Source organism: Hippocampus zosterae, chromosome 5, assembly GCF_025434085.1.
Source record: "Hippocampus zosterae strain Florida chromosome 5, ASM2543408v3, whole genome shotgun sequence".
Taxonomy (NCBI): Eukaryota; Metazoa; Chordata; class Actinopteri; order Syngnathiformes; family Syngnathidae; genus Hippocampus; species Hippocampus zosterae.
Window position 1 is genome coordinate 11734029 of NC_067455.1, and position 14566 is coordinate 11748594.

The 14566-nt window shown below is 42.2% G+C and overlaps 1 protein-coding gene across 1 annotated transcript in view; it reads left to right on the top strand.

Annotated features, from left to right (window-relative positions):
* Positions 1-14566, top strand: part of tcea3 (transcription elongation factor A (SII), 3) — a 36174-nt gene that overhangs the window by 7496 nt on the left and 14112 nt on the right. The window lies entirely within an intron of this gene.

Genomic DNA, 14566 nt, shown 5'->3' on the forward strand with positions numbered 1-14566 from the left:
CTCCAGATCCTCTTAGACACAATGTGGGGACTCTCGTCAAGGCCTCTTGCACCAATTTTGCATTACCGCACTTCAGGAACCAGGAAGAGTCATTTGGAGAGAAGATTGGTCGATCTTATTCTCAGGCTGGTGCAAATAAATTTAATTTGCTCCTGTTTCATCATCCCTTATTTGCGCTCCAGGTGCATCCTTCCCCGTCCGCATGATGTAGGCCACAGTTACTAGTGTGTGTGTTTTAGCAAACTAAAATTGAAAAAACATTTTCATGATCAAAATTTAAAAAATGTTTGTCTGTGTGAAAATGAACTGAAACTACATTTTACATAAAGTTGTTATGTTTTCTTTGTCTATTAATTTCATCCATCAGGCTTTTAGGTTCCCGCCTCAAATGTATTCATTTTAGTAATCATGCTTGGCCGTACATAAAGGCAAAGAGTCATTTTTTTAAATCGCACAACGTGAATAGTTTTTTCTTTTTAAATGTGCACTTGACAAATACTGAATTTATTAAAAAAACTAAAACAATGCTAAAAAAACAAGGGCAAGACTGAAACCAAGCATTTTCGAAAAATATAAACTAATAAAATAAATATGAATAATAAAAACTAACAAAATTGCTCCAAAAAGTCATTAAAACTCACTGAACTAAAAAAAAAGTCAAAATGAAACAAAAAATAGGTACGGTAATGAAATTGAAAAATATTTCAACCCTAATTGCAATTCTTAAACAAGTAGCACTTACCAGTAAGCTGCATCTAACTTTTTTTGGGGAGGTGTCGCATTTATTTTTGAATTCACACTTGCTTTGGGATAAACTTAGAAATACAGAATTGAAAAAAATACGTGAGTTGTTCAAAAGTCAGTGTTGTAGCGCAGGTGTGTCAAACTCATTTTAGTCAGGGGCCAATTTGGAGTTACGTCTTCCCTTAGAGGGCCGTTATGACGGTGAAACCACAAAATTATTACTTGTACACAACAAATTAGTAGATTACTAGTTTTGAAATCAGCCAGGTTAATTATAATAGTTTGTTCAATTATTGTTCAAGTGAGTGTAAACTGGGTAACAAAATTATTGCAAATGTTATTACACATGACAATTTGACATTTTGGTACAGATTTTTACAAGTTGACACACATCATTTGCTTTTGCGGGCCACATAAAATGACCTGGCGGGCCGGGTTTGGCCCCCGGGCCTTGTGTTTGACAAATAAATTGTAGCTCATGAGCAGAGCGTGGCGTTTGTGACCCAAAGAATGACGAGCATGCGCTGTAGAAAACAGAGGGGGTGGACGAAAGTTCTCCGACTGGCTACATGCTTCGGGTCTTGGCTGAAAGAATGTTTTCTGGTGGCCCGTGCTAAGTCCCACTCTATTTTATTTTTTTTTGCCACGTCTGCTCTTCACCTCTGCGTCAGTCTGGCCACAAGTTGCCTCCCGCTGCGAGGAACCGAGGTTATTGGCGAGCAGCTCGCTGTGGTTATAACAAACCAGCAGTTTTGGGTCATATCAGTCAGTGTGAGTGAAACCATTAAATGCTCCATGTCTTCATGCTACTCCAGGGTCATTTGAGAACTATTAAACATGGCACTTTCCCACTCAAAACCAACATCTCTGTCAAAGTGCCTTTCTCCTAGCTTGGAACCGCCATTGGATGGAAAATGAGGCCTCATCAAAACACATAAATCAGTCGTTCGTTTTGCCACTTGAGCTCCAAAACCTCGTCCCGCTGCAGCGTGCGTCAACGTCAACCATCAAAGCGGCCCTCGCTAAAGTGCTCTGGGACTATTCCTCTGTTAAAGGTCTAAACTTTGAAACCGTGTTATTGAAGTCTTGGTTATTTTTACAAATGTGTTTTGACTGAGAGCATGAACGTGAACCCGTTCTCTTGAATCACGAATGTAATGTGGTGTCGCAGATCTTGTTGTTGGTGTTGTTTTTCAGAAAGGGACATTTGAATGAGCTGATCATTGATACTTATATAATAGGTTTATGTGGAAAAATTATGTCAGCAACTAAAATTAACCACCGTAAAACAATCTGCAGTGAGTGATTTCAGCTTGGGGGATGTCTTTTACCACAGATTGGAACTTGGCTTTTTTTTTTTCTTCTCAGCCTGTTGACATCATTGAAGGGAGGAAAGCGTTATTAGTTGGTTTGTCACATTCTGTTGTCACTTAGTGTTTGAAACGGTGACCAATCTCCACCATCGCTTTTATTTTGGATTTTATTGATATCAAACGTCAGTTCTTTTGAGCAAAAACCACTATCACCTCCATAAAATCAAAAATGTTGCGTTGATTTTTTTATTTTTTAACAGGAGGAGAGTAGCAATGTGCACATGAATTTTGGTGGTGCGTGGTCATAAGGTTGTTATTTTTATTTATTTATTTATTTATTTTTTTGGAGAGGGGCGGGAGGAAGGGAATTGAGCTGCGCTGAAGTTTTGTTAAATCTCAGAAGGCAGCCAGCCATGGATGTTTACCTCCGCAGCTAATAATATCACTGCTCATGGCAGCAACTAGCTTTTGACTGCTAAACAGACAAGCGTAGAAGAAAGAAATCAGTTTATTAATTTCTAGATATTGGGCTCAGTGTCGCATACACCCGCCGTCGAGTACGTTGACGTCTGCCACCGCTTACAGATTAAAATTTAAGATATAACGACGTACAAACAATTAAGTTCACGAAATGCCTCTCGGAATGCGTTATGTTCTCGTATCTTGGTGACGTATGAAAGAAAAGAGACAAGACATGACACAAACTGCACGTAGGGTGCTCATTTCCTCATTTCAAGTCATCCGTGAAAAGGTTAATCGTGATTTTATTTCAGAGATTGAAGTGGGCCTAACATACATTTTGGAGCCATTTGTTGCACATTATTTTGACGTTATTAGCAATGTCGTTACAATGATTATTCAATGTACAAATAATCTCTGGTCACCTCTGTGGGTCTCACCAAGAAATGGATGGAGGGAAGGGGAGGGCGAGGCGTGTTTACATTGCTCATTCTAGGTGGGCGGTTTTAAGGTTGTTAATTATTTACGGATTTCTCCAAAACAAATTGACATTGAATATACATGCTAATATCATTTCCCTGATGAGAAAAAAAAACAAATACATGAATTGAGCTTGTGAGTGAAACATGGACCATCTTTAGGCATTTCACTTCACCTCCTCCGATGTGACAAAAAATGTCATCTGAACCGAAGATCGAGAAGAGACGTGAAAGAAGAGACGTGAAAGAAGAAACCAGTGGCGATGGTTTTCAATTTCTGCAACTGAGCCTCAAAACCACAAAATTTGGGTTATTTTCAAAGCCCAACCAGTTCTGCTTAAGTCTATTTTGTTAGCTAAATATGATTTTAATTCTTAAATTAAAATCAACTTAATTATTGTGATATTTAACTAACAAAACAGACCAGTTGAAAATATTGTTTTTGAATAGAAAATGTATTCAAAATATGTCCTGGTTTTCTCTGTTCTTGTATTCAAAATGTGTTCTGGTTTTCGGGCGCTAGGCGGGGGACACCCTGAACCGGTTGCCAGCCAATGGCAGGGCACTCGGAGACGAACAACCATCCGCGCTCACAACTCAGCACAATTGCGAGTGTTCAATGACCCTGCCAAACATGTTTTTGAAATGTGGGAGGAAACCGGAGTACCCGGAGAAAACCCATGCACACCCCACATCGTAAAGCCGGAGCCAGAATCGAACCCTCCGCCTCTGCACTGTGAGCCAGACATGCGAACCGGTCGACCGCCGGGTCGCCTCAAAGGAAACAATATTTTAAGATTTAATTAGTGTCCTACCATATGGACGTAATATACAAAACACACATTTGAATGGCCTTTCAAAAGTTTTTAAATGCGTCAGTGTCACAGAGACAGCAGGATGTTTTTCAAGGAAAACCATTTCATGACTAAAATTAACATCGTCAAACACCCAAGCGACCTTTTCTAATAAAACATGATACAGTTTAGTTCTGTAGTATGGTGTATTAGCTTTGGTGAGTTCACTGTATGCTTTGGCCAGTGGATTTTCCAGTCACTGTTATTATCCTGACCAGTGGGAAGTGTGGGAGCAGAACGCAAAAAGCTGGAACAACCTGCCTCATCCTTCTTGTGTCAACTCACATCAGATGCAAGCCTCTACTTTTCCATCGAACCCCCCAAAAAAATAAAAAAAAGGAGGCCATCTGGAAAAGGTTGATATTTTACACACACACACACAAGGCCTCATCATGTCAGTCATAGTCAACTTATATTTATGCTCTTCATTTTCTTTCATTGCTTTGCCGTGTGTCCAAATAAAAGAAGGGAAATGTTTGGTTTAGCTCGACATTACGAAAGACAAATAAAGTGTAAAAAGGAAATTGCAGCTCCATATAGGTCGCTGCGTTTGTGGGGTTGGTAGCAAGAACTTTTCATGCTCACCAGGTTCCCAGTGGAAATTGTCCCCTTTTTGTCCAACGGTTCACTATGTATGCCACAGCATAGCAATGGAGATGTAACCTAAACCAAGTTGTTTTTGACACCTTCAGTCACGATACTTTCATTTTGACTGGACAAATGTACTTATTCACAGTCACATTCACACGCCGACGGGCCAATAAGTGTAACAAGCATAGTTTTGTAAAGTTGGCGTAAGCCAAAGTATCTGGAGAAAACTGTGTGAACCATTTGACCCATTTTAAAATGAAGGCTATTTATTCATTTCTTCCCCTAATATGACCCAAAATTAAGTGTACGGTATTTTTAGATTCTAATTTGGGCAGTAATAGCTATTTATGATGGCTTAATAGGCACCATTCATCATACGGCAGGAGTGGAGGCCATCCAGTATCATGAAGTGCTTCAATGCAGATTGTTTCAATGTCGGTGAGCTTTTGTAGTTTGACCATCTTGAAGAGGAAGTAGGAATTTCAAACTGACCTCATCTATTTTTAACCATATTTGAATGGGGTACTTTGAGAAGTCACAAAGTAATCAAGAATAATACGGAACTCCTAAAAAATGTTTTTCCTGTTCACGGATGCAAATAAACTAGTGTGGCGTCTTGAGGAAAAAAACATTTTGTTCCAGCTTTATTATAAAATTACATGTGAACAATTATAGATAATTCATCTTCCGAGCCGCTTGATCCTCACCCTATCCCAGCTGTCTTTGGGCAGTAGGCGGGGGACACCCTGAATCGGTCGCCAGCCAATCGCAGGGCACACAGAAACGAACAACCATTCGCACTCACACTCACACCTAGGGACAATTTAGAGTGTCCAATCAGTCTGCCACGCATGTTTTTGGAATGTGGAAGGAAACCGGAGCACCCGGAGAAAACCCACGCAGGCCCGGGGAGAACATGCAAACTCCACACAGGGAGGCCGGAGCTGGAATCGAACCTGGTACCTCTGCACTGTGAAGCCGACGTGCTAACCACTGGACTACCGGGCCGCCTCAATTATAGATAATAAAATTTTTATTTTAGCTTTTAAAACATCATGACCTTTTGGAGGAAGAGCCTCACCATACTGATTCATAAACATTAGGCTATAGAAAAAAAATGAGTTAAAAATTAATGTTCGTAATTATCTGTAGTTTTCATGAAGCTTTTGCCTAAATATTTCATTGTTGTTGATGTAACCCATTTGTAAGTGCTGGTCTTATTTATTATATTTTTACCTATGTGTATATACATATATATATTCTTCACTGAAGCCCACATATCCGCGGTGAAATGCAATAGCAGTCAAACTTTAGGTATGTTATTGTATATTTGCACTGATACTGATACTAAGTTTGCCCTTTTTCCGCATTTTCCCTACATCAGTGTGTCATGAGGTTGCTATTTGGCAAGTAAACAGAATTACCGGTAGGACCGTAGCCTGTTGACTCACTGAAGTCACTTTAACGTTTGCTCCAGTGGAAAAAAAATATGCCAAGTGTCACACGACGACATAATTATGCTGTGACAAGTGTAAAAAAAATTGCGTGGGAAGTCAATTCAGAAGACGACATGCTTTCCGCTTTGCTTTGGGACCTAATTTCCCTCCTGGACCCCACAGAGACAAAGTACGTCTGTGTGTCGTCAATGAACTGAAACGCACACAAATGCTCACATCATTTGTTGACCTCTCGAGTTCCTCTCACACATGCCTGACATCATCACAGGAGACCTCAAGGTCGTGACATCACCCACGCATTGACAGGGCTGCTTGTGTTGAGCTTGGGAGTGACCTCCAAGGGACGGGAGTGAGTGGACAGGATTCCCTTTTCCTTTGGAGTGCTCGTGTCTCATGTGGTAGCAATAAATCCGGCACAATGTTGAACCCAGCACAGCGAAAAAGGTCTTTGGACACACCCACATTCTGACTTTCCCCCATCACACGTGATGCTCTTTTCTCTCATCATGATATGATGAAAGGTGCATGTCCAACTTCAAGGCCGGTGTCTTCCGTTGCAGCATTTCCATTTGTGAAAGCTGCATGGTTTCCTTGAAAGAAGACACTGTGAGCGCACATGTGGATCATTTTATTGTAGCTGTACATCGAAGGAGACCAAAGTGTACGTGAATTGGCTTTGATAATGCCATCAAGATGTCCTTTGAAAATCTGATTCCAATGTGCATTTTTAATATAGTTTTTAAAATGACCTTTGGCTTCAAATGTACTGTTCTGAAAAATCAATAGAATTTCAGTATACTAAAACACATTGGATTATAAAGATATGGGATCTTTTTTTTTTGTCAAGAGCGCAAGTCTGGCACAAGGCGCAGCATAAATCTAAGCAGGAGTGGGCAAGACCCGACGTTGGTATTTGTTATCGCAGATGCGATGACACAGTGGGCGACTGGTTAGCACGTCCACCTCACGATGTGGTAATCGCGAGTTTTAATCTGGGCTCCAGCCTTCCTGTGTGGAGTTTGCATGTTTTCTCTGGCTACTCTGGTGTCCTCCCACATTCCAAAACCACGTAAGGTAGAATTGAACACTCTAAATTGTTCCAAGTGTGATTGTGGGTGTGAATGGTTGTTTGTCAATGTGTGACCCGAGATTGGCTGGGAACCGGTTCTGGGTGTACCCCGCCTACTGCTCAAAAACCGCTGGGATGGGTCCCAAAGTCAGTCAGACTGTGTCTCTGGCCACACACCTGCTTCTACAATCGCTTGAAATGGCACGAACATAGTTATCTGGAGGACATACAATACAATACAATACAATACATGCTAATTTATATAGCGCTTTCACAACAGCGGCAGCTGTAACAAAGCGCTTAACAAAACAGTTCACATAAAGTAAAAAAAATAAACACAACACATAACATAAAACACGGACACTCGTGCAGTCCTAACCACTTTTCCGTCACACGCTTTGGTGTTTGAAGCAGTTTGAGATGAAAGAGGAGAGAATCAAAGTGTCCTTTAACCAGTGGATCAGAGACGTCATGCTCAACATGTGCACACGTCGGCTACTAGCTAAGTTTCAAAGTCAACAAGAAGCTGTCGCATGCATTGACGAAAAAAAAGATTGGTTCACTTCTCCTGTCGTATGGAAATCCATTTCAATTCCAAGCGGCGACTCTCGGTTCCAAATACGCATTGGCGCTCTGCGCCAACGGTCCTCTCTCCTCATCCTCAACTTCAGCAGCCATCCATCCAGCCGCACCAACGCCGACTGTCCAACACCGCCGACATATCCACTGAACAAAACAGGGTTGTGAAAAATGCTGCCCATTGCAGGAGCAAAAAACACAAGCACCCCATGTGAGTCTGCATTCGCCACAATGAATATTGTGAAGAACAAGTACCGTACTAGACTCACCAATCATGTTGTTACGTTGGACATGGTTACGTTGCCGCCGCTGCCGGACTGGATTCAAAGTCATCAACCGTCATTGAAAGTTATCGCATGCTGTGCCTGCAAATGCTTTTGCATATCGGGAGTGTTTCCTCCTTGGACGAAATATCGACTTTGACAGATTTGCAAGTTGTGCTGTTGTGATCCTTTTTTGGAAAATGTAAACAAACTTTTGAGCGTTAGCCGCCGTTTCTCTTGCTAACCGCGCGAGTAAATAACATTCTCATGCATTTGTGCTATACTGCCGGTGTCAAACTCAAGGCCCGGGGGCCAGATCTTGCCCATCCGATCATTTTATGTGGCCCGCAAAAGCAAATCGTGTGTGTCAACTTCCATGGTCCTTGCTCAAATCGGTACCAAAATGTAAAATTGTCATGTGCAATAAATAACGTTGAGACCCTGTTAACACTAACTCAAACAATAATTGAACAAACTATTATAGTTGATTTCGACTGATTTCAAAACTGGTAATCCATCAATTTGTTTTGTACAAGTAATAATATAGAAACATTTATTTAATTTCACTCTCATAACGGCCCTCCGAGGGAAACCGTAACCCCAAAGTGGCCTGCGACAAAAATGAGTTTGACCCTCCTGTGCTACGTGAATTGTGTGGCAATGTCATTTGTCCCAACTAGAACTGATAAGGGCATCTTCTGCTGAAGTGGTTAATTAAGGCCAAGGAGTTCAAACTCCGGGAACGGGTTCTCAAGGAGAACTGGTTTTCGATTCTCATCGCTAGTTGTGGGCGTGAACGCACGTAACTCGATTCACTGCCCAAAAAAAAGCATCTCGGCACACGAGACTTGCCGGTAGTTTAGGAACAAAACAGTTGTTTGTCAATCCAGGGGCGTCAACCGGTTTCATGGACAGGGTGCGAAGCTCCCATGGGATCCAATTTATTTATCGCCTCTCTAGATATTTTCACATAGGCTATTTCATGAACAGATATAATTACTTCGATACACCAGTGCCAGTAAATAATAATTGTACCAAAGTATGCTTAGTTAAGTGTCAACTGAGCCAAGTGGTAACCATTCCAAGAACGAAAGTAGATGGACGCTTTTACTGGGAAGTGCCTATAGTTTTACAAAGTTCATAAGTGCTCCCTGAGAAAAACGATGAGGCAAGAGAGCCCCAACAGGCCTTGAGAGAATCTTGGCGTCCACTTCAACACTCCAAAACATTCGATTTGACCGCCGCGCTGCATCTTTGCACAATTTGAATGGAAATGTGTCTTGGATTTGGTCGTCTGCTTTCGATTTGCACTCGCGCACGTGATTGTTTCCGGCTGCGTTGTTGCTCAGAACATCAGTGTGGCTGGATGTTTTTTCTTCCACGTTTTCACCTCGGAGGATCATTTTCCGCATTGATTGATTCTGTTTCTCCTTGAGGCTTCGGTCTCAGCTAAAGGGATCTACTGATGCAGGGAGTAAACGAAGATGTCCAGCGTTTGGGACTGCAACTCACTAATTGGATTAGTTGAAAAGGAAACGGGAGTAAGCGGGGATTTGCACGCTAACACAATTTCACCTGTTCACAGGAGTAACCCCGCTTTGTCAGTTAGTCCGACCCTGGCGTGGAGTAAGAGTGTGAAATCGCACATTTCTCATGCGTTCGCAGCAGATGGTTTATTTTGAAAAGGATCTTCCAGCCTACGGACTCCTGCTTTGTGATTTGTGTGTAAGCACCATTGAAGAGAGCCTCCCTCAAGTTGAAATCGCAGCTTTGGGAAGAACCACAGGATCTTTTTGCAGACACTATACAAATAATTCAGTGTCTGTCCTTCTGTGTCTGTGCGTAATTGACGGTTGCAGATAAGTTCGAGTACATATTTTATGGATCCCTTTTCAGCCTTTTGTGCCCTTTCAAGGCATCTCTGGAGTAGTCGCAGTTCAGCTAGAGACTCAATCATTCCCACAACGGTTCTGGTGACATATAATAACGCTAAGCTCGTTTGGTGGGGGGGGGCTGCTTAAGCTCCGATTGCTCGGTGCATCATTTAGATTTACTTTGGGTTATCATTTAGTTATTTTTGACTTGAACATTCATGTGCATTCTCTACAGAAGTGGTGGCAAATCCAAATGGAATCTTGCATCCGCCGGACAAACTTATTGACGTGCCTGGCCATGATACCAACAGGAAGTAAAAAAAAAAATGCATGGAAAGTATGTCAGCTTCCCTTCTTTGAGGAAGATTTGCTCCAAAATTCATTTTCTTCATCCAGCAGGACACGTTACTGATGTCTGTTTAATTCAGTTAATTTTAATGAGTGTGAGGTCCAAGTTCTTTCACACTAAAGTCATAAAGTCATGAAAGCATTCCTGTATGGACCTTGGGGCAATGCAAGAGGCTTTCCCATTAAACTCTCGCCAGAACCGACTTGTCCGAAATTTCTTGGCAATAATAAACTGAAATAAGTTATTAGTTCTTTAATTAAGGGGCGTGTCCCAATATGTAGACATTTTGGACAGCTGTGCATGGTGCGTGTATGTGTGTGTGTGTGTGTGTGTGTTTAAGAATCATAGCTGAAGGCTGCTCTTTAACTCATTCACTCCCAAAGACGTTTTTAAACGTCTTTTGAGACTTGGTCCAGAATTGGCTGGTACTGAATGAGTTAAGTCTCTAGGTGGTCCTTTTAGCTTTTCTTTTTGCGAATACCAATGGCAAACTGTGGTTATTATCAGCAGAGAAAACAACCTCACCCGCACGAGATTCACCTTCCGTCCAAGTGCAGATGTGACTGACCTAACAATTCTCCCTCTCTGTTTAGTCGGCCTCTATTACAGGTTTGTGTGTCCCACACCAAAACCAGGGAAAAAAAAGCACAGTTAAATGAAATCATTCATTTTCTGGTCTGATGTCATCCAAAAATTGCCATAATTACGCAGGCCTGGCGTCTCTGGTCTGTGACTGTCAGAGACTCCGGCGCTGAGCGAGGTGAGCGCAGTGCAAACTGTTAGCATCTCCAAAATGTGCGAGGGGGTCTACGACGAAGTGTGTTGGACCTCTTTCTTCGTCTTCTTGGAATCACCACAAAGTTTTTAACCGCGGTCTAAGCGAAGACACGGTTGAGCTTGATGTGGTGGCACTCACGAAGGTAATGACAGACTCTCAAAGGCAACAGCTGAGGCTCACGGTGCTTCACTGTGTTGTGTGGGGATGCACGCACGTGTACTTAGGCGACCGCGCCGAGCCCAAGAACCACCACAACTGCATGGAGAACTTATTCTCTCCAGGGAAAAACAACAAGCCTAACAGGGATCTGCTTCTCTTTTTGCAAAGCACAATGCAGCTTTCAGCAGGAATATCATTGACGTTTACATGTCTGAGTCCACCTTTGAGTAAAATTTGTTGTACAGAGCCAGACAGCAGTTGTCTCACATTGTGACTTTTGTGAACATTAATAATACATTTAATAAATTATAGTGTCATTTTTGTGCCATTGTTTACTTTGCAGACGGCCCAGTAGTCCAGTGGTTAGCACGTCGACTTCACAGTTCAATTGCAACTCCAGCCTCCCTGTGTGGAGTTTGCATGTTCTCCCCGGGCCTGCGTGGGTTTTCTCCGGGTAGTCCGGTTCCCTCCCACATTCTAAAAACATGCATGGCAGGCTGATTGGACGCTCTAAATTGTCCCTAGGTGTGAGTATGAGCGCGGATAGTTGTTTCTTTCTGTGTGCCCTGCGATTGGCTGGCAACCGGTTCTGGGTGTCGGGTCAGAAGCGGTTCAGAAAATGAATGAATGAATGTTTACTTTGCAGATATTGGATTTGATCTCACTTTTGTTCTTTGTGCTTTCAATGGCAGTGCTGATGACACAGCAATTGTCCCTTGGCGACACATTCAAGTGTAGAACACCTTGGGGATTTACGCGGGTGGCGGGAGATTAACATTGTATTTGTTTTTGAATAAAAAGCAAACTTTCATTCGGATTTCATTTCACCATCGGTGGCAGACGTGTGCAATCGGTGGCGTTTGTATTCTTGTGGCAACCACTCAAGTTGGAGATCGAACATTCGACCAAGTATATGCCCCGTGTATACCAGAAAGATGCCCCTTCATTCATTTGTTTTCGATCCACTGATCAACCTGCACCAAATACATTTATGTCACTGGGCGGGCGCTGTGGATGCTCTTTCCGGTGGAATCCGCCCGTTGGCAATTCCATCTGAGAATTTTTGCCTTACTTTAGGTGGGGCACATGTTTCAAATACAATTTCCACTGTTGTGTGGATTTGTGACGAACCGAGTTGTGTTCCCAGGTTTGCGGGGATCAGACAGAAAGGGGTCAAAGTTCACAGTCAGGTCAGTTGTTCCCCTCTCTTCCTGCGCCAAAGACATTAGTACACGGAGGTAAAGGATGTTCAGGATTGATCTCGGTCACTGGCGCTTCCTCTCAGCCCGCTTCCTTTCTTATGTCACAGCCAAGTGTCCCACTTCTCCACTTGGCCCACAGAGAGGCGGCCCCGTCCTTCAGGCCCGGGCTGGGTCGGCTCGTACGCTCGGCCAGTTGCATAAGAGCGCTGTAAAGAGATAATACTCTTTACTCAAGACATGCTCTTAGTCTGCACTTTCACCTGCTGCTGCTATTAACACAGTTAGCATTGCTTCATTCCATCATTGTTCTATGTCACTGCTGTGGTTTGAGCCGATTATTTTGAGTTTTTGTCATTATACAGAAGCAGTGATGCTCTCAAAAGCTGAATTCATACATTTATCAGTGCATGTTTTGTAATGTGCTTCGCAAGCTTTAAGAAAAACGTTTTTTTTCCCGCTAAACTCTGCAAACTGCAAAATCATTTGACTGCCAAGGTCTTGAATCTATTGGATGGCCGTGCATTTGGTGCCTGGGTTTTCTTCGCCAAATTATTATACCTTTTCATATCACTAACATCATATTGCAATTATGAAAAACATCAATACTATATAAACGTGCAAAACAACATAACAGCACACATCCATGGCACGTAATGCACCTCATTTGAAGCACCGGAGAATCAATACTGCCTATCAAAGGAATAATAACATGACATAACATGACAGGACCAAAGAAAATGTCAATGAATTGTACTCATTAGAGATGCTGATTGCAAAATGTGTGCAACTTTTTACAGACATGTTTTGGTACTTGAAATTGGCTGAGACAAGTTTGGTTTGACCAACCAATTAGAAGATGGAAAAATGCGATCATCAACTGAAATTTGATTGGTTCAAGAAACAGTCCCATTGCTAATAGAAGTTCCATCGGCCAACACAAATGATTCTCACAGTTCTATAGTCTAATTCGATTGACGTGGAAAGGCATCGAGGCTGTAATCTGAGTGGACAATAACATTTAACATACTGGCAGAAATGAAGAATGAAGAAAAAAGACGTGCAAGACAAATGAAGACTAATGCAGTAGTTTGTAGTCGGTTGTTGGGTATTATGTCATACAACAGTGCAACCTAGTGGTAGTGACTCAAACTTGTTCAAAAAATGTACAGTACAAAATGTGGTGTTTGTGTATGCAAATATTTCTCTCTCCCTTAATTTTTTGAAAAAAGATTTTTTTTGGAGGTTATGACTGATGAAAATGTAGTAAACAGTAGGTGGTGTTTTTGGCACGCAGGAACTTAGTGCTGTTGTTTAAATAGTAGGTAGGATAGTGCACTGTGGCCTGCTGCCTTCAGTGTGGAGGGATTAATCATTAGACACTGACCTCCTTTGTGTTGGAAACGCACATCTTAAACACACGCTGGTATGTTTCTATTAATGAAACAATCATCCACAAGCGAAGAACACAATGTCCCAAATAATAATCATTTGAGTGCTGTAATTGTTATCTTTGCAGAGCAGCTTCGGAATTTTCCATTTAATGGCGGACCTGCTAGGACACCTCTTAAATCAGAGCTGTTACTGTTAATTGATTTTGAATTAATTGACTGCGGGGCGGCCCGGTATCCAGTGGTTTGCACGTCGGCTTCACATTGCAGAGGTACAGGGTTTGATTCCAGCTCCGGCCTCCCTGTGTGGAGTTTGCATGTTCTCCCCGGGCCTGCGTGGGTTTTATCCGGGCACTCCGGGTATCTCCCACATTCCAAAAACATGCATGTCAGGTTGATGGAACACTCTAAATTGTCCCTCGGTCTGATTGTGAGTGCGGATGATTGTTCGTGTCTGTGTGCCCTGCGATTCGCTGGCAACTGATTCAGGGTGTCCCCCGCCAACTGCCCGAAGACGGCTGGGATAAGCTCCAGCACCTCCTGCCACCCTAGTGAGGATCAAGCTGTTTGGGAAATGGATGGATGGATGAATTGACTGCACCCTAAAAAAACCGTTAAATGTAAGAATGTCCAATAACAACAACAACAACATTAATACTACTACTAATAACAATAACACTTACCTTACATTTATATACTGTACTGTATATGTATAGCTATCCCAACTTGCTGTCTGCAGCGAGCAGAGACCCAACTTCTAATCATCCTTTAGTATGGAAATGAGCTAGTGTCCGGTTTCTAATAGCAGTTTGCAGCAGTAAACTGCAAATGTGAAGCAAATGAGCTTTGTTAAACTCGTTCATAGTGTTTTGTTTATTGACATACTTAAATGCTAATCCTAAAAACAAGAGTTAACGACAACCAAAACCATATAACCAAATTCTTCAAGTGGCTAAGCTGTAGTTTATTCCCCAAGACAGGTTGTGTGTGCCCACTCGCCTTTCATGT